This window comes from Micropterus dolomieu, linkage group LG18, assembly GCF_021292245.1.
Source record: "Micropterus dolomieu isolate WLL.071019.BEF.003 ecotype Adirondacks linkage group LG18, ASM2129224v1, whole genome shotgun sequence".
NCBI lineage: Eukaryota > Metazoa > Chordata > Actinopteri > Centrarchiformes > Centrarchidae > Micropterus > Micropterus dolomieu.
The window spans coordinates 222746-223819 of NC_060167.1; the positions used below are offsets into that span (position 1 = coordinate 222746).

At 35.6% G+C, this 1074-nt stretch overlaps 1 protein-coding gene across 4 annotated transcripts in view; it reads left to right on the forward strand.

The window, feature by feature from the left end:
• The first annotated feature begins 682 nt into the window (after positions 1-682).
• LOC123987433 (E3 ubiquitin-protein ligase RNF182) overlaps positions 683-1074 on the forward strand; it is a 17325-nt gene continuing 16933 nt past the window's right edge. For 2 of the 4 annotated variants that reach the window (XM_046076346.1, XM_046076347.1), the window contains exon 1: positions 684-1060. The gene's annotated coding sequence lies outside the window, so the exon portion shown is untranslated. Of the gene's footprint in view, positions 1061-1074 lie in introns of all 4 variants that reach the window. The other 2 variants (XM_046076349.1, XM_046076348.1) reach the window with 2 other exon arrangements.

Here is a 1074-nt window from a genome sequence, read left to right on the forward strand (position 1 = left end):
CATGATTACTACTATTTATCAGTACTCATGATTACTACTACTATTTATCAGTACTCATGATTACTACTACTATTTATCAGTACTCATGATTACTGCTACTATTTATCAGTACTCATGATTACTGACTATTTATCAGTACTCATGATTACTACTACTATTTATCAGTACTCATGATTACTACTACTATTTATCAGTACTCATGATTACTACTACTATTTATCAGTACTCATGATTACTCTACTATTTATCAGTACTCATGATTACTACTACTATTTATCAGTACTCATGATTACTACTACTATTTATCAGTACTCATGATTACTACTACTATTTATCAGTACTCATGATTACTACTATTTATCAGTACTTTTTGTGTGTATTGAGTATAGGGGAGAGACACGAGATAAAGTTCGTTACACATTTAATACCAAACTGGATCAAACCATCAAGTTCTTAAAATAACAAAAATAAAGAGGCGACAGTTTGGAAGCTTATTAAAACATTTCCAGCCGACAGGAGCTGCAGCATCACGTCTGAGTCTCCTGAGGAACAGGATGTTTAACGAGCTTTAGTACCTGCTGCAGTCAGCTGCTCCGCTTCTTTAGGAGAGACCGACTTCATCCCTGAGGACCACAGCACTGAAGTATTTCCCCACGTACTTCATGTACTATTAGAAACATACAGCATTAAACAGAGACACAGCACTGAAGTACTTCCCCATGTACTTCAGGTACTATTAGAAACATACAGCATTAAACAGAGACACAGCACTGAAGTACTTCCTCATGTACTTCATGTACTATTAGAAACATACAGCATTAAACAGAGACACAGCACTGAAGTACTTCCTCATGTACTTCATGTACTATTAGAAACATACAGCATTAAACAGAGACACAGCACTGAAGTACTTCCTCATGTACTTCATGTACTATTAGAAACATACAGCATTAAACAGAGACACAGCACTGAAGTACTTCCTCATGTACTTCATGTACTATTAGAAACATACAGCATTAAACAGAGACACAGCACTGAAGTACTTCCCCATGTACTTCATGTACTATTAGAAAC